Source organism: Myxine glutinosa, chromosome 14 (genome assembly GCF_964187855.1).
Source record: "Myxine glutinosa chromosome 14, kmMyxGlut1.1, whole genome shotgun sequence".
In the NCBI taxonomy this organism is placed as follows: Eukaryota; Metazoa; Chordata; class Myxini; order Myxiniformes; family Myxinidae; genus Myxine; species Myxine glutinosa.
In genome coordinates this window covers 70,568,777-70,588,292 of record NC_136274.1, presented here as the reverse complement: position 1 = coordinate 70,588,292, position 19,516 = coordinate 70,568,777, and the positions used below count along the sequence as shown (strand labels likewise).

Below are 19,516 nucleotides of genomic sequence, written 5' to 3'. Positions count from 1 at the left end.
AAAATTGATGGTTTTTCAGACAAAAATTGATGATGTTAGAAGTTTGACCTTGAGTTGACTTTTGACCTCAAAAATTGTTGGTTTCGCAATTCAGTGATACAATATGCAAATCCTGTTCAACTTTTAAGTCAATCGGATGAAAAATGGCGACTGTAGAAATTTGATCTCAAGATGACCTTTGACCTCAGAATCAATAGGCTTCTCAGTTGTGAATGATGATGTCGAGTCCCCTCGGGGAATGATGGCATGTTTGCCATCATATTGCCTTTCTATGGCTGGTACACACGAGTAAGTGTGTGGTATAGACGGGGTGGGAGAGTGGAGGGGGGTAAACTGAAAGGTTGAATGAATGTGGTGTTGATGTAGCGCAGGCTTGATGGGCCAAATGGCCACCTCCTGCGTCAAAGTTCCTGAATTCCCTTCTGTGATTGACTGTTCATTCCAAGACATTTGGAGGAGAAACACCAAATTCCTCAGCAACGCACGATAAATATCATTATATCTTCTACAATACAAGAAAAAGCGATCAATGGTCTCTGGAACGTGTGAGATAACTTTAGTGGACCAGATACTTCGAGGAAGGAAAGGGGTGATATTTGACCAAAGTAGGTATCTGATTGTTTTATGCTCAGTAAGTAATTATTGTGCAGTTTTTCAAGTAGCGGTTTACATATTACGACTACACCATTGTCATGCTAACTGTGGCGGTGTGGGTGTCGGCATCCTACAAAGGTGTAATATTGACGGGCCATTCTCAAAATAAATTAAAATACACAATTCCAGAGCTAACTGACGTATTAAAAACCTAATCGTAATGTGACAAATTATTTACAGTTCCTGACCAGATATCAGATCGATACCTCAACACGAATTCACCTGAGATTTCCGTCGATTTGGACGCCATTTCATTGGCACATGCAATGACGTTCCTTTGGGGGCGTGTCCTACACGGATCTTCAGCGGCCAATGAGTGCTCTGAGATTATGTGAAGGAGAAGAAGATCTAGTTAATTGCCGACGTAATCACTTTGTTTTAACTTCCGTTTTCTTCACACGAATCTTTATTTTTACAGGGGTCAAAGGTTCCCTACATTTGCGAGTTCCGTAAGTTGTGTTGCACCATTGCTTGCGGCGTTCCTTCATGACAAACATAACTTTAGTTTGTGGTGGAAGAATATGTTTCTGATCGTTGGTCGTCCGTAAAGCCGTGTATAAGCAAAGGCTTTGTAACACTGTGTTGCATTTTCATTTCTGCTCTGAAGAATCGTATTCCATTAGCTACCATATGTTTTACGATGTTTGTGCATTCGGAGCGGTGACGTCGTGTATTTACAGAAACCTCATCCTGCTGATGCATTTCAGGAACATTCGCTACTCGAGAGATATATAATCAACCCAGGGTGTGTTTAGTTACCAAGCAGCTTGCTGGCGCTTGCCGAGCCAGCCATTCCTTATCAACGGTTTCCAATAGGTGAGGGCGAGACTACCGGAAGTAAGCTGTAACACGTGCCCTTTTGTGGTTTGTTTTCAACGTATCCAAGCACGTGACTGTTGTCGCGAACGGTGCACTAACCGGAAGTTACGTAGTTCCGCGGGCGCTCATGGAAGGGACGATTAGGGATCTGAAGTTTCTGGGGGTAACCCCTCCATTCCTCCATTCCTCCATCCCCCCATCCCCCCATCCCCCCATCCCCACTCCTCCATCTCCTCCATCTCCTCCATCTCCTCCATCTCCTCCATCTCCTCCATCCCTCCCCCATCCCAACCCCCCTCCATTCCCTCCATCCCCCACATATCCCACCCCCCCTTCTCTCCATCCCCACCCCCTCCATCCCCACCCCCTCCATCCCCACCCCCTCCATCCCCACCCCCTCCATCCCCACCCCCTCCATCCCCACCCCCTCCATCTCCATCCCCACCCCCTCCATCTCCATCCCCACCCCCTCCATCTCCATCCCCACCCTCTCCATCCCCACCCTCTCCATCCCCACCCTCTCCATCCCCACCCTCTCCATCCACACCCTCTCCATCCACACCCTCTCCATCCCCACCCTCTCCATCCCCACCCTCTCCATCCCCACCCTCTCCATCCCCACCCTCTCCATCCCCACCCTCTCCATCCCCACCCCCTCCATCCCCATCCCCTCCATCCCCATCCCCCCCATCCCCACTCCTCCATCCCTACCCCCTCCATCCCCTCCATCCCCACCTCCTCCATCCCCACCTCCTCCATCCCCACCTCCTCCATCCCTACCCCCTCCATCCCCTCCATCCCCACCTCCTCCATCCCTACCCCCTCCATCCCCTCCATCCCCACCTCCTCCATCCCCACCTCCTCCATCCCCACCCCCTCCATTCCCACCCCCTCCATCCCTCCCCCATCCCCACCCCCCTCCATTCCCTCCAGCCCCCCATCCCTACCCCCTCCATCCCCACCCTCTCCACCCCCCCCATCCCCATCCCCACCTCCTCCACCCTCCCCATCCCCACCCCCCTCCATCCTCATTGCACCCATCCCCCCACCTCCTCACCAACCCCCCACCCCAACCCCCGCCCCCCCTCTCCCCCGCCAACTCACTCCCCCTCCCACCACTCCGGGAACCCACATGATCCGAAATCGAAAAATCTAAGTGCGATCCTGCGGACCATTGAGTAGAAGGGCTGTATCAGAGCAATCGGTTGGTAAATAAAACAGCTGAAGTTTGGGGGTAGCCTAACCTCGCCCCACTCCCCACCCCTCCCCCTCTCAAGAGCTTCCATGATCCGAAATAAAAAAAAATACGGAATTAGAAAATGTAAGACAGAGCGATACTGCAGACCATCGACTACAAGGGCTGTACTGGATTTCAGAGCAATCAGTTGGTAAATAATGGCGATTAGGGATGAAAAGTTTGGGGGGTTAACTAACCCCCCTCACCCCTCCCCCCCCCCCCCCCCTGGGTGCCCCCATGATCCGAAATCGAAGCTCATGCGATTGTGCTATTGTCTTATATTCATATGTCACCTTTCAGAACAATCAGCTGCATGATAAGGGAGGAGTATCAAAAAGTTAACGGACGGATAGACAGACAGACGGACGGACAAATGACCCATTTTATAAGTTAATCTCATCGAGATGAGATGACCTAATAATTATCGAATTTGTATATTTACAGCTTACACACAAGGATACATACAAGCTGTGGCGTAATTAGGGTTTGTGGTGCCCTGGGTCAAAGGTCAATACTAGCACCCCACGTGCACTAGCATAGTCAGGAATTTCTATTGGGGGGCATATGCAAGAGTTCTAAGCTAATTTCTTGACACTCATGAACAAGGAACTTCAGGTCCGAATAATCTCCATTATGTGGAATCTTCTTCACCACACCTCACTTCCGGTTCATCATTGGTATTCCGGCAATTGAACAAGACCATTTATCTTTGTTTTGATATCCACGGACACATCACCGAATCACCGTTTACCTGCCAGGTAAAGCTTGCTGTTGGCTTAATGGTTAAGGTGGCTGGCTTAAAATCTTCGGTTCTTGAGTTTGAGCCCCTGTCGTGGCGTTGAGATAACACCAGGTGGATTGAAATAACCTGTCATCCTTCCAAGGTCGGCAAAATTTAGTCTCTCAGCTACCGTAGCTATCGCCCTAGTATGTACAAATCGCTCTCCTTGCGGTAAATGTGGCAAAATCATTCAGAATTTCATTAAAGTTAATTTTATGGGCAATATCACTTTCTATGGACACTATTGACACACCTGTCCTCACCATATGTCATAGCGATTCTTGTGTGCACAAGCGGTCCGCGCTTAAGGAAGCTCTACACGTGAAAGAGAGAGAAAAAAAGATGACCTCTGATTACAATTATCCTCGGATGGCCGCACACATTATATAAAGAGGGTGAAATTATAGGAAAGTGGGGATTTCAATCCGAGACATCGAAAGAAAAGAGAGGCGGACACGGAAATTAAAGAACCAACTTGACGAGTGATCCTGGCCATCGCTAATTGGGATGGTGTGGCGCGAGATATCTGAATCTGATCAACGCATAATTATGAAATAACTGTCCAACAAGTATAACCCGTCCATCCCTTCGGCCTATCCAGGATCTTTGTATTACAGAGTGCATGGACTTTATGTACAACCAAATGGAGCATGCAAAAAAAATTATAGGGGGGGGGGGGAGGGGGAGGGGTGCCATTTTGTCACGCTCGCCCCGTCCTCATCACTACGCCGATGTATACAAGTAACTTTGACCAGGAGGAGGCCATTCGGCCCGTTGTGCCTGTGCTGCACCAACCACGGTATAATCACCCAACCACACACAAGCTACCTGACATCCACACAAACCAATATCCCCATACCCTTCTATCTCCAATGCATCTAGGTACCGATCAAAATCCCATTTAAACTTATCCACCCCCTCTGCTACCCCTACCTTTCCAGGGAGACCATTCCATGCATTAACCACTCCCTGACAAAAAGTTATCTGCCCCTTAAAATGGTCATAACTCGAATCTTCTTTACCCCCAAGTTATGGCCCTCAATCCTAACAGTGTCACTCTGCTGAAAAACTGCACTGCACCGATCCTGTCACACCTTCAATTATTTGAAACATCTCTATCAGATCCCCTCGAAATCACCTCCTTTATAATGTATAAAGTCGTGTTTCCTTCAAACGTTCCTCATAGCTTAGTCTAGCTAGGCCTTGAATCAATCTAGCATCTTGAAGCTGTACTGTACCCTCTCTGTGGCAGCTATATATCCTTCTTCAGATGTGGTGACCAAAACTGCACATAGTATTCTCGATGAGGCCTCACTAAATTCCTGAACAGTATTAACACTACCTCTTTTGATTTATAATTTATCCCTCTATGAGTACAACCTAAAACCTGACAGTTTTACCTATTACGAGGGTAGAAAAGCCTGGGTTTTGTGGCCCATATGCTTACCCGCCATATCTATTACTACCCCAGATCCTTCTGTGCGACACGCTCCAAGTTTGCCCCTCGCATCATATAATCTCTATTTTCAATATTCTTACCCATCCCAGCACCTTACATTGCGTCATGTTAAACTGCATTTGTCAATATTTTGCCCAATCCATGAACGGATGTAGACTTCCCTAATCTGATCACTCCCTCCAGTTACATACCTGACCCGCCACTCCACAAACCCTCCCCCTGGCTAACAACCTCCTATGTGGTACCTTAACAATGCACTTCACTCATCCAGTCAATCAGAAACTGCCCCATAGAACTCCAATGCATTTATGAAAACATGATCTACCTTTGGTAATTCCATGCTGGCTGCCTTTAATTAGTTTATAATTATTTAAATGGTTCCTCATGTGTTCCTGAATGAATGTCTCCAACACCTTCCCCATGACTGAAGTCAAGCTAACAGGTCTATAGTTCCCCAATTCTTCTCTGGATCCTTTCTGAAAGAACAGTTACTTACATTTGCTACTCTTCGATTCCTCCGGTGCAATGATAACATGCTGTTGAGGGGGTTAGTTACCTTCATGAAAGGAGGGGAGTCTGTTCGGAGACGGGAGTCGTGGAAGGGGATTGAGGGTGGGATCTTTTGGAGCAATCACTAAAAAGGTGTTGTCGTGGGGGACAAATCCTTCACTTTGTTTGGCATATCCAAAACGAAGGGAACCACCAACTAATATAGCTGTTCAATAATTGGCAAGTCTTAGTTGTTGCCAATTCTGCAACAACACTAGTTGAGGACCTGAACCTTGCTTATTGAGCATTATATAGTTGGTGGTGCCTTCAGTGTGGAATGACGAATCTTTCCTTTTTGCCCTAATCACGTGATGCTCAGGCAGTATGATAATTAATCGTGTCGATGAAAAGCATTATTACCATAACATATTCGATCATTGGGTTTATCGTGTACGAGCAAGGGCAAGGGAGATATGTTGAAGGCAGCAGGAAGTTGGGGTGTGAAGAGAATGACAGAGATCTGTAATCTGGTGGTGAAAGAAGGCCGCATTCCAGTGGATTGGGAACTGAGTACCCTCGTCCCTCTATACAAGGGGAAAGGTGACCCTCTGGAGTGTGGCTCGTACCGAGCGATAAAGTTATTGGAGCATGGAATGAAGGTATTGGAAAGGGGGTTGGAGAGGAGCATAAGGAAGAAAGTGAAGATCGACGAAATGCAGTTTGGATTTATGCCAGGAAGAGGAACGACAGATGCGCTTTTCATTGTGAGGCAGTTGCAGGAGAAGTACATGGATAAGAGGAAGAAGTTGTTTTTTGGGTTTGTTGATCTGGAGAAAGCATTCGATAGGGTTCCACGCAAAGTATTGACATGGGCATTGAGGAAGTTAGGAGTGGAGGAATGGTTGATCAGAGTAGTGATGGCAATGTACAAAAGAGCACGCACAGCTGTAAGGACGAAGGACGGGAACAGTGGTGAGTTTGAGGTGAAGGTGGGAGTGCATCAGGGGTCGGTACTAAGTCCACTACTATTTGTAGCTGTGATGGAGGTGCTGGCTCAGACCGTAAAGGAGGGTTTACCGTGGGAGTTGTTGTTTGCAGATGATCTGGTGTTGATTGTGGAAAGTATGGATGGACTGAAGGAAAAGATGAACAAGTGGAAGGAATGTATGGAGACAAAAGGTCTGAAGGTGAATATCGGAAAGAGCAAGGTGATGGCAAGTGGTAAAGCATGTGGTGAGGTGGAAAGAACTGGGAAGTGGCCGTGTGCTGTGTGCAGGAAGGGTGTCGGAGTGAACTCCATTCAATGTACAATGTGTGCTGAGTGGGTTCATCAAAAATGTAGTGGTCTGAGAGGGTCATTAACCAGTGTGGCAGCTACATTCAAATGTAAGGTGTGCACAGAGGGAGCTGCAGATGGAGGAAATGTTGAGTTGGATCTTGGAGACGGCGTGAAGCTGGAAGGTGTGAAAACATTTTGCTACCTCGGAGACATGCTGAATGGAGAAGGTGGATCAGACTCGGCAACGGTTGCTCGAGTGAGATGTGCATGGAAGAAGTTTCGGGAACTGAGTGGCGTGCTGATGAGGAGGAGAGTGTCGCTGAAGCTGAAGGGAAAGGTGTATGCTGCATGTGTGAGAAGTGTTATGATTTATGGGAGCGAGACATGGGTAATGAATGTAGAGCAGCAACGAAGGCTGGAAAGGGTGGAAATGCGAATGGTTCGATGGATGTGCGGAGTATCGTTGAGAGAGAGGAAGCCAAATGATGAATTGCGAATGATGATGGGAATATTGCCTGTGATTGATGCTGTGAAGAGGAACAGGTTGAGATGGTTTGGTCATGTATTGAGGAAGGATGAAAGTGACTGGTTGAGAAGAGTGATGGAAGTTAATGTAGAAGGAAGTAGAGGACGGGGAAGACCGAGAAAGACTTGGCTAAAGATGGTGGAAGAAGAAATGCGGGCAAGGGGGTTAACAAGGAGAGATGCAGAAAATAGGACGAAATGGAGAAGATTGTCATGGGGACCGCAAGGCTAACCCCCGCTCTAGCAGGGAACATGGCCTTAAAATGCATGTTGTTGTTGTTGTTGAGCAAGGGTACCTTCCAGTGCTGTTCTAATCTTGTTGGTATTTTGAAGAAATAAAATTGTTATTTTTCTATTTTTGTGGGGGCCTAAAACATTTCTCTACACCCACTAAGGAATGAGGTCAGGGATAATGTGTATATATATATATATATATATATATATGTATGTATATATATATATATATATATATCTATAATTCCAGTAATCTCTGTGTGTCTGTGTGTCTGTGTGTCTGTGTGTCTGTGTGTTTGTCTGTGACCGCTGTTTCTCGACAACCACGGGTCCGATATACTTTAAACTTGCCAGGTATATTGCTGGGGACCCGAGGATGTGCCTTTTCAAGGTTTCATATTAATCGGACAAGTACTTACCGAGCTATGGCGATTTAGCCGTTCGCCGTTCGCTTTGGCGTTGCGAATGGACCAAACCATTCATGTAAATAGAGGGGGGGGGGGGGGGGTTCTGTGGTCGTTCGCTTTGGCTTTGCGAATGGACCAAACCATTCATGTAAATAGAGGGGGGGGGGGGGGTTCTGTGGTCGTTCGCTTTGGCTTTGCGAATGGACCAAACCATTCATGTAAATAGAGGGGGGGGGTTCTGTGGTCGTTGCGAATGGACCAAACCATTCACATCGAATCATCGAATCACATCGAATGGACCAAACCGTTCGCTTTGGACCAAACCATTGCATGTAAATAGAGGGGGGGGGGTTCTGTGGTCGTTGCGAATGGACCAAACCATTCATGTTTTTTTTTTGTTTTTTTTTGGCAAGGAACGGGCACCCACGTACGGGCACGTCCTAGCTTATATATAGTACGGGCATGCCCTAGTATATATAATATATATATTTGTTGCGGTTTTGAGTTTGTACAATTAAAGTTACTTTCCCCCTCATAGTTTAGTCACACTACAACACGTAGCCTCGCGATAGTTCAGTTATATCTTCGTAAATGTAAGCATAGTCCTTTTCCTGTGTTAGTTTTGCGTTGAGTAGAATAATGAGTTAGGTCCTTCCATTGCCTTATGCTGCCTCGATACTGTGGTTTTTGGCGCAAATTAACAAGGAAGGCGGAGGAGAAGCCGACGGTAAGAGCGAGCCGCCAATCCGGGCTCGAAGGGAGTGGCTTAGCACTGCGTCAAAAGGCGTGGTTAGAACATTCGAGCGAGGTAAGGGGGTTGGCAATATAACCTGTTGCGCGAAGCCCCCAACTTCAGTTATGAGAAGGGAGAGGCGCTTGTTGAACGAGTTCTGAGGGAGGTGCGCTGAACCAAAGAGAGAGAGAGAGAGAAGACGTGCATGAACCAAGTTATAAGGCGCTCTTACAAGTTAAACGCTCGGTTGAGCCTGAGGCAGAACCTCTATTGGGTTACGCGAGTGAGAGCGCGCCGTTATTAATCGTGCTGTGAGAAACCGCCAAGCCTGGCGAGAGACGTGTACATTTTCCCGCCTGCTCTGCCCTTTGTTCGAGAGACGCGCTGCAAGGATCCCTCCCGCCGTCTGCTTGCCTTCATCGACGGACGTGCTGTGACCGGGGAGAGCCACACCGGGCGAAGCCGTTCCTGGACGACCAAGTCGGCGCGTTCAGCGCCGGAACATCATCCTACCTTCTTTTCCCCCTGTGAGTGTGATCGGGCCCGTGTCTGGGAATAAGTTAAGACTGTTTAAGTTCTGCTCTGTGTCCCTTCGACTTGTACATAATAATAATTAAATCTGTGTTCTTCCTTTGATTCTACCGCTTTTGTGTTTTCCATCATTGACTAAGCGTGGTACGAATAAAACTGCCCGAATCGGGTTCCAATACCAGAGATCTGCACGGACCACGTGGTACGTCATCCGCTTGGACGTACCCAAATTACGCGTGGTTTGTGCGAGGCTTGATTCCCCACTTCCGCGGCGGCGCAGGTACTTAGGTACGTGCGAACATCATCCTGGAACCCTACCCTGCGTTTGCCCAGGAGGGGCGATTCAAGTCTCTCGGTTGCGACGACCCAAAAAGAACAAGGGGCTTAATCTCCCCTTGGTAAGGGCAGGAGGGTCACGTGAAAATCGTAACTATATATATATATATATATATATATATATATATATAAATTTTGGGTAGTGGGATATATAGATTTAGGTAGATCTGCATTGGTAGGTGCTCCGATGATCATGGGTAGCAAGAACCATCTCGATGTAAATAAGTAGAGGACCTGTCTAGCCCGGATGTCGGATAAGTTGGATATGTGTCCCCGCCACGACGGCATGTTAAGTTGTTGTAGGGAATATGTTAATTCCCCTGTGTCTCGTTCCCTGTGTGATCATACCTGTGTCCTTTATGGCAACACACAATAGACATTAGTTAGGCCCACTAGTTGCACCACACAAACGTTAATTAATTCCCCCCTTATTATAAAACTCACCGAAAGCCAGTTCGGGGCACCGCAGATGCAGCTACAGCCAGCCACATCACCAGCTGGCATTGCAACACTCATCGATCAGGGAGACTGAGGCCAAGCCCACCTCGCGATGGGTTGACACCAAGGGTTTGATGGGCAGATGACATCACTGGAAGGGAGGGCCAATCGGCACGCAGCTGAAGCCCAGGGACAATAAGGAGCCAGCTGATTGGCCAAGGGTGATTAATAAAAGTGGAGAGAAGCCGACATTTTCTCTCTCTTGTTGTGGATGTGAAAGCAAGTGGTCGGAGACCGACATTCTCTCTCTCCCTTTGCCCTCTCGGTTGGACTGCCTCTTGTGCTGGGACTTTCTGCTTGCCCTGTACTCTCTTCTCTGCCTCGTGCGACACTCTTCCCTCCTCTTGCTGCCTTCCTGACGCTGTCCTCTGCCCGTGTCCCTCGTTCCGGACCTCGAGAGAAAACGATACCGGGACAGCGGGCTCCAGGCAGCGATCGGAGACGTCACCGGGAGACGTGCCGAGTTTTACAGACGGAGAGCAGCAGTTTTGCCAGGCAGAAACGACGCGTGGGCGAGTGCTGCTTGACAAGCTTTGTAACGTGATGAGGCCAAAGTGGGCGAGACGCCGGTGAGGCCTAGTGGTGCGTGGAACCGAGTGGATTACGGCCTTCCTCCCGCTAACACCGGAGTGCGCGCTCGGACTGGACGATCGCTGCCAAGGCGCCAATCGAGCTGAGTGCACGATAATTCACACATTTACTTTCCTTCCTTTTATATTCCCATTTGTCCGTGTTTAAGTCTGGTGTGGGGGACATCCCGAATAGGAATCATAGTTATTTAGTTACCTGCGCATTTCATTGTTATGGCATCCGTGGCAATAAAGCCTTATTTATTTTCACTGTACATTTTAACCCGGATTCCCGTTTGAGTTTATTTCCTGCAGGTTTGAAGACTGCCCGGCGAGATCGTGTCAGGTAAAAGCTTCCCGCTTCTTCTTCCTCCCTTCCCCCGCCCCCGCGCATACATAGTGAAATCCGCCATTGATCGTCACCTCATTAAGCTCGATTGCCATTCGCGATTTCCCCGGTCTTAACCGAGGGGGAGTCGCGCGACAATATATATATATATATATATATATATGTATATATATATATATATATATATATATATATATATATATATATATATATATATATATATATATATATATATATATTTATTTACTTTATATATTATATATTATATAATTATATAATTATATTTATATATTATATTATATAATTTATATATTATAAAAGTAAGTACACCCCATGTAAAGTTTTGACTTTTTCAACATATTTCAACATACAGCTATTTGATCTTAATTTTAACAATATTGAGAGATAAAGGTGATATAATATAACAAATATCATGAAACATTTACATTTTGTAGTCCATTGTATAATTTAAATGCCAATTTCGCATGTGGAAAAAGTAAGCACACCCTTGGCTCTAATAGGTGGTATTGCCCTCTTTGGCAGAAACAACCTCAAGTAGGCGTTTCTTATAACTGTCTACCAGTCTCTGACATCGACTGGGAGAAATTTTTGCCCACTCCTCCATGCAGAATTCTTTCAGCTGTGCGATGTTTGAGGGGTTTATTGCATGCACAGCTCGTTTCAAATCCCCCCACAACATCTCGATGGGATTTACATCCGGGCTTGGACTTGGCCATTCCAGAACCCTCCATTTCTCTTTTCAGCCATTCCTTGGTGGATTTACTGGCATGTTTAGGGTCATTGTCATGTTGCAAGGTCCACCTTCGGTTGAGCTTCAACTTTCCGACAGATGGCCTCACATTATCCTCAAGCACCCTCTGGTACAATGAAGAATTCATAGTGGATTATATGATGGTGAGCTGCCCAGGCCCTGATGCAGCAAAGCTGCCCCAAACCATAATATTTCCACCACCATGCTTTACAGTTGGTATCAGATTCTTGTGGTCAAATGCTGTCTTTGGTTTTCACCAAACATGTCTTCTGGTACTGTGGCCAAATAGCTCTACCTTTGACTCATCTGTCCAGCGCACATTGTTCCAGAAGTGCTGGTCTTTGCCTAGGTGTTCATTGGCAAGCTTTAGTCTTGCCCTGATGTTCTTTCTGGACAGCAAAGGTTTCCTCCTGGCACACCTCCCATGTAGATCAAATTTGTGCAGCCTCTTTCTAATGGTAGACTCGTGCACTTTGACATCAACAGTGGCAAGAGCTACCTGTAGGTCCTTTGATGACATTCTGGGGTTCTTCGAGACTTCTTTCAGCATCTTGCGGTCTGCTCTCGGGCTGAACTTGCTGGGGTGGCCTGGCATGAACAAGTTGGCAGTTGTTTGGAATCTTCTCCACTTGTAGATGATCTTCCGGACAGTCGAATGATTGATTTCAAGTTGTTTGGAGATCTTTTTAAGTCCCTTCCCACACTCGTAGGCATCCATAACCTTCTTTCTGAAGGCCTCAGAGAGCTATTTTGATCTTGGCATGGTGATGCCGCACACTTCAACAACAAAGAGCAAACCAAACTAAATGTCTAAGGTTTATATAAGACAGGTTCCTCCAAGATCCTCTCTGACGATGTTCTCATCAATTGCACCTAAGCTGGTGCACCTGATTCTAATTTTAGGTATTTGAAGTAGTGATAAATGTAGGGGTGTACTTACTTTTTCCACATGCGAAATTTGCATTTATGTTTATTTAAATTATACAATGGACTACAAAATGTAAATGTTTCATGATATTTGTTATTATATATCACCTTTATCTATCAATATTGTTGAAATGAAGATCAAATCGCTGTGTGTTGAAATATGTTGAAAAAGTCAAAACTTTACACGGGGTGTACTTACTTTTTCACATGACTGTATATAGATTGTTATATTGTTATATTGATATATATATTATATATACAGTGCATTCAGAAAGTATTCAGACCCCTTCACTATTGTTATATATATATATATATATATATATATATATATATATATATATATATATATATATATATATATATATATATATATATATATATATAATGTTTGTGGGGGATAGGCAATGATTACCTTAATCCAGGTAAAATTGTAAAGGTGGTGTGCTCTGACTGTCGGGAAGAAGAAGAAACCATGTATCATAAGTAGGAAATTAGTTTAGACCGGATTTCGTCTGATCGTATCTTCGTTCGCATCACGAGGGGTGGGGTTATGCTAATTAGTTAGGGATTATGGGTAATTAATCCCCTGTATGTAATGGCCTCTGTTATTTTTCCTCTGTTCCTTATGACAATGCAGCACACACACATAGCCAAGAAATAGCGCATTAAAAGACAACAAATAAAAACCAACCGGAAACAGGACATTGAGCACTACCGCTGATACCACTGACCTGGTGATCACAAAGGTCGGTAAGTGGCGTAAGGCCATGCCCTGAAGAGCAGTGGTTGGTCTGGAATTAGTTTGAGCAAGAACTGCTGAGATGGGACTATTGGGCTGGTTGTAACCGGCATAGGTGGCGTCGGATTACATCAGAGGACTGTGAAGAAAAGAACCCCGACATTTTGTCTCTCTCTTTTGTTTCTATCGCTCTCTCCGGGCTAGCCTCCATCGTGAACTCTCTCTTTTTGGTCAGAGAGGCCCTCGGCATCTGGATTTCATAAAGGACGGTCACACATACGGTGCCTCTTGAGCTTGACCTGGAGGTGTTGGTGGAAGGCGGACGCATTTGCATGCTCTGTTTGCGCTGGGTTCCAATTGAAGGCACGGCCGCATTTTCCTTTCCTTGGCATGTCAGTGCTGGTGAACGAGATTGACGGGGACGAGCAGTGGCGAGTGGAACGGGCGCATCCTGCTGACTTCGCGCTCGGTGGCTCGTGGAGCCGACTACACAGAGAGGCCTAGTTCCCGCTCGCGGGCAGTGCAGCCTGTGTTTCCCGCGCAAGGAGGTGGAGGCTTGTGACAATCAGGGACGATTCCTGACGAGGTTCAAGAGCCACTCGAAGCTAAGTACAAACTAACACATATTTATTTTCCAGTTATATTTCCCCTTGTGTTGTATTTGAGTCTGTGTGGGGGCGCTCCGATTAGGAATCTTATTTTACCGGGCATTATTTGGTTACAGGCATTTCAAATAAAGCTGGTATTTTTGTACATTGAATTCTGTGTTGGCTTGGAATTAATTATAGCAGGTTCGAAGACGTCCAGTGGACCCGTCAAGGTAAGTTCGTCATTCTGTCTCACTGTCTGTCTGTCTCACGTCTTCTCACGTCACGACATTCTGTCTCATGTCATTCACCATTCTCTGTCTCACTGAGACCTGGCAACAACCACTGGACTACTACACGCTCAACCTCACCACACCCAATGGATATTCTTACATCAATAAACCACGCTCGGAGGGCCGAGGTGGTGGAATTGCCGTTATTCACCGACAAGACATCAAGACCAACCTCATCTCCATCTCATCTGCTCCATCATTTGAACACCTGGCTTTTAAACTCTCTGGTCACACTCAGTCAGTCATGGCTGTTGTCTACCGCCCTCCCAAACCACACCCATCATTCCTGTCTGACTTCTCCTACTTTCTGACCCAGCTATGTTCCCTCTCCCCCTCAATCCTCCTCCTTGGTGATTTCAATATCCACATGGACTCCACTGACTCCACGCTAACCACTGACTTCACTGATTTACTCACCTGCTTTAACCTCACTCAACATGTCAACTTTCCTACCCATAACCGTGGTCACATTTTGGACCTTGTCTGCTCTACTGGACTAATTTTGCACCATCTCTCTGGCTCCGACCTCACTCTCTCTGACCACCTAGCCATCACTCTGACCATCAACATCCCCACCCCAGCACCAAGGCATTATCGCACTATCAACTTCCGTAAGCTAAACGCTCTTTCACCTACCTCATTCTCATCGACCCTCTCTGAAAAAATGTCCACTTCTCCCTTCGTTGACCTCCACACCCCTTCTGACCTCACTGACTACTACAACCACACTCTCTCCTCCTGCCTTGACCAACTTGCGCCTATAAAAACCAAAACAGTTTCTTTCACCCATTCTGCTCCCTGGTTTACCCCTGAACTCCGCCTGATGAAAACTCGTGCTCGCCAACTTGAAAGACTCCGCAATAAAACAGGTCTCACAGTTCACTCCCAGGCCTACAAGGACCACATACAACACTATAAAGATGCCCTCTCCCGCGCCTGCTCCGCCTACTACTCTCAAATTATCCACTCTGGCTCCAGAAACCCAAAAGCACTCTTCTCTACAATAAACAAACTCCTCAGCCCCCTGAACACCACCACCCAGTCATTCACAATAGACAACTGCATCTCCTTCCTTTCATTCTTCCAACGCAAAATTGAAAACATCTACAACAGCTTGACCACCGCCGCACCCGCTCCCCCTCAAACCACCTGCCCCCCCTTATCCTGCCATCCCCTGTCTCAATTCTCCCCAGTCTCCCCTACTGACCTCTCTGAACTCCTCATCGGAATGAAAACTGCCACCTGCACTCTTGACCCCATCCCCTCCAGCTTTGTCAAGGCCTCCCTTCCTGCTCTCTCTCCACTTATCATTGCAACAATAAACTCCTCCCTGTCTACAGGCATTGTCCCACCATCCCTCAAAATTGCTGCTGTTACCCCCATTCTGAAAAAACCTGGACTAAACCCTGACACCCTAAATAACTTCAGACCCATCTCCAACCTACCCTTTCTGTCAAAGGTTTTGGAACGCGCTGTAGCCACTCAACTCAAACATCACCTCTCTGCCAATAACCTGTATGAAACATTCCAATCCGGATTCCGCTCCAACCACAGTACTGAAACTGCTCTCCTCAAAATCACCAACGACCTTCTCCTCTCCTCTGCCGCTGGCAACCTCAACATTCTCATCCTCCTCGACCTCAGCGCCGCCTTTGACACCATCGATCACACCATCCTCCTCACCCGACTTGAAACCACCTTTAACATTACCGGCACTGCCCTCTCTTGGATTAAATCATACCTCTCTGACAGACGTCAGTTCATCTCCATCAATAACTGCAAATCCCCCACTGCTCCCCTCCCCCAAGGTGTCCCCCAAGGTTCAGTTCTTGGCCCCCTCCTCTTCATCCTTTACCTGTCCCCCCTCGGTCACTTAATCCGCCGTCATGGTCTCCAATTCCACTGCTTCGCCGATGACATCCAGCTTTTCATCTCCACCAAGTCCATCTCCACCGCCACCCACTCTATCCTGACAAACTGCATCACTGAAATAAAATCCTGGCTTCAAATCAACTTCCTCAAACTTAACTGTGATAAATCTGAAATAATCATCATTGGCCCAAAAACGCTCACCAAGTCCACCCATAACTTTGCCCTCAACATCGACGGTTTCCCAGTATCCACCTCCCCTCACATCCGGAATCTTGGCATCATCTTTGACCAAACCCTCTCCTTCGACAAATACACTAAACAGATCACAAAGACAGCCTTCTTTCACCTGAAAAACATCGCCCGTCTCCGTCCATCCCGCTCCTCTGTGGCTGCAGAAACCCTCATCCACGCCTTCATCACTTCCCGTCTGGACTACTGCAATAGCCTCCTTTATGGTTCACCCTCAACAATCACCAATAAACTCCAATACATTCAGAACTCCGCTGCCCGTCTACTCACCCATTCCCGGACCCGTGACCACATCACCCCCGTCCTTTACAAGCTTCACTGGCTCCCCATCTCCCAGAGAATCCAGTACAAAATCCTCCTCTTGACCTACAAAGCCCTCCATAACCTGGCCCCATCCTACCTGGCTGACCTCCTCTCCAGACACACTCCCACCCGCAACCTCCGCTCTGCTGGTACCAACCTCCTGACCCCCCCCCCCCATCCGGACCAAATTTAGATCCTGGGGGGACAGGGCCTTCTCCATCGCTGCTCCCACCCTCTGGAACTCGCTACCTCACACCATCAGAGACTCCTCCTCACTCACCACATTCAAAACATTACTCAAGACCCACCTGTTCAACACTGCATTCAACATTTAACCCACAGCATCTAACCCCTGACTATCTCCTCTCCTTCTCCCTCCTTTGTGCTTTGAATATTTCCCTATTGATTCTTCTTTTTTTGCAATTGTTTTTATGTTTTGCTATGCATTATGTTTTGCACTCTGTCAAAGCGTCTTTGGGCTTCCTGAAAAGCGCTATATAAAATAAATGCATTATTATTATTATTATTATTATTCTCCTTTCCCTCGCGTGTAAAGAACACCGCTATATTTTGACTGAACGCCTTGGAGTGTTAAGCTTGTTTGGCTATCCGTTTCCTTGGAGATTTTAATCCTTAAAGATTCCTTAAAATTCCTTCCTTAAAGATTTATATATATATATATTGTTATGGTTTTTAGAACCTTCACATGAAATTTAGTATTAAATTTCCTTATAAATAACCCCTGTGTACATTTCCCCTTAATTGGCTGTTAATTGAAACAATCGTACCTTAGTTAGTCCACATTGCAACACGTAGCAAATCATAGGCCCTTTCGTAGTTATTTCATTATTCTGTGTTTCAGTTAAGGCCATGTATTTCCAATAGTTGACTCTACGTTGCATCAATCAAATAAGATAGAGCCCTTTCAATATCCCCAATGGCCTCCTAAAAGTGCCAGTAATGCGGCGTTCGCCACCATTGCATGGGGCTGTGTTTACTGGCTCCACATCGCCCCAAACTCCATTACGCACGTGGTCAAGCCGGAGAAGAAGGGCGTGGCCCACACCTCGTCATCGAAGGTGGAGCCAGGGAGCACCCTAACAACCAACCAGGAATCAGTGGGCATGGCTTGAGAGGGTGGAGAAAGAAAGATCTGACAGGTTCGTGAAGGTTCGACGGGCGGGCTATAAAACCCGTTGCGCGGCACCCCCACCGGGTTCGGTTCGGTTCTGGAGGTTGAGTTGAGTTCCGAGGGAAGGTGCGCTGAAACGAGTTCTGAGTTCTGTGGAGGGAGAGCGCATGAGCCGAGGACGCAGGAGAAAGCTGCCGATGTGAAGCCGAATACGTGGCGCTGCCGGCTCTTCGCCTCCAGCCCGGAGCGGACCTGCTTGCCGTGACCTGCAAGAAAACCTTCCAGCCCGGTTGTCCCACCTGAACCTTCTCATCCCTCCATTCATTCCTGTCTGCAATCCCCTTTCGTGTACGTGAGTTCGTTCTGTCTGTATTGTCCCTGGGAGTAAGTAAGCCTGTCTCAGTTAAGAATTGCACTGTGTCTTCTGCTGCTTCTGTAAATGACCTTCGTTTCTTCTTCTTCTTTGGGTTTTGTGTAAATAGTAATTAATAAATACTGTTCTCCCTTCACTTTGGTTTCCTTTCTCATCCGACCGCTTAAGTGATTTCCCGATTGAGTTCCTGTGGCGCGATTTCGGCCAACGCTTTAGAATCGGGTTTCGTCCTTGTTAATGGCTCGGATTCCGTGGTTCGCTTCGCTCGGCGTAATCCATTAATTACACTGCGGTCGGGGCGGGAGTATTTCCTTGCGTACCGGAAGGTGCTGGTACTTAGGTCATAGGACGGATAGGCCTAATACCCTATTCAGCGCTGACCGGGCGTGACGTCATACTTCCAGGACTGGGGGAATCGGCCAGTGTAAAAGACAAGGGGATTGATCCCCCCCCTTGGTAAGGGGAGCGTCGACCCCAGATCCGTAACAATATATATTATTTTTGAATACAAGATCGAGGCTCGTGTAAGAGCTAACACATTAAAGACAAAAAAAACATAAACGGACACATAAAACATATAATAAAGGGAGCGGGAGACAAGATTGGGAGAGAGAGGGAAGCACACAAGCACAACAACAGTAGAGAGCAGGGACATCGGGAGATCTGTGGGAGGGAGAGGGCTTGGGGGAGGAGGCATGGGAAGGGGGATGGAGGTGGGAGAGATATAAAATACATGGACACTACTAGGACTTCCAGGAAAGAAGTTGGTATTTCAAAAAAATTGGATCTGGGGTGAATTAACGGGGATAGAAAAGATCGAGGTTTTGGATGGGGGAAGATAAGAGATGGTGGTGAACAGCTGTTTTGAAGACCTGGAGGGAGGAGTGGTATTGAAGAGAGTGAGGGAGTTTGTTCCAGAGGCGGGAGAAAAGAGGAATGAAGGAGAAGGTGAATAGAGAGTCTTGATTTTGGCAGTTTAACCATGAGAGGGTTGTTGGCAGATCTTGTGTGACCTGTAGAAATATTTGGGGGACAGAGCACAGACAGAGCTGGGGGAGCAATGCCGGAGAGGAATCTGTTGACGACAGAAAGACCACCAACCTGCCTGCGGTGAGGGAGTGAAAGGCCCTCTGAATCGGCTCGGAATCCCACAAGTCAAGTTTTAAAATTCAACATTACTTTTCACGTAGCTACAACGGCTTAGGCGCTACTGACCGATTAAAAAAAAAAAATACAGAAAATCCCCCAAAATCCAACTTTTCCCCCAAATTTTAAAACATGTTTTTTTTGTTTTGCCTAAAACACTCTTTGGCACTCACTGATTAGTCTAAAAGTTTGACGAAGAACTGTTTGGCCAGACACACAAAAA

At 46.8% G+C, this 19,516-nt stretch overlaps 1 protein-coding gene across 3 annotated transcripts in view; it reads left to right on the top strand.

Annotated features, from left to right (window-relative positions):
• The first annotated feature begins 915 nt into the window (after positions 1–915).
• The window catches only part of LOC137439891 (aldehyde dehydrogenase family 3 member A2), a 40,830-nt gene continuing 22,229 nt past the window's right edge, over positions 916–19,516 (top strand). Inside the window, exons 1-2 of one of the 3 annotated variants that reach the window (XM_068136106.2) lie at positions 916–1,103; positions 1,362–1,470. The gene's annotated coding sequence lies outside the window, so the exon portion shown is untranslated. Of the gene's footprint in view, positions 1,104–1,334; positions 1,471–19,516 lie in introns of all 3 variants that reach the window. The other 2 variants (XM_068136105.2, XM_068136107.2) reach the window with 2 other exon arrangements.